Source organism: Arachis ipaensis, chromosome B09 (assembly GCF_000816755.2).
Source record: "Arachis ipaensis cultivar K30076 chromosome B09, Araip1.1, whole genome shotgun sequence".
Lineage (NCBI taxonomy): Eukaryota > Viridiplantae > Streptophyta > Magnoliopsida > Fabales > Fabaceae > Arachis > Arachis ipaensis.
In genome coordinates this window covers 1187847-1188110 of record NC_029793.2, presented here as the reverse complement: position 1 = coordinate 1188110, position 264 = coordinate 1187847, and positions in this window count along the sequence as shown.

The following is a 264-nucleotide window of genomic DNA, read 5'->3' as shown; positions in this document are numbered from 1 at the left end:
GGAGTCTTACGGAAAACGCGGAAAATAAGAATAGGGACAATTATTCCCTCATGACGAAAAATGGGGTGGAAACGGAAATTAATTCTAGGAGCGGGGGGACGGGGAGCAGGAAGCATCCCCTACCCCCGTCCTGCCCCATTGACATCCTATGAACAATGTTCAAATTTTTGCTTCAAAATTTCACATTTTAGAAAAAAATAGCTAATAGTATAATATAGCTAAAAGATTTAATTTTAAAAATTTTTGATATTATAATTTTAAACG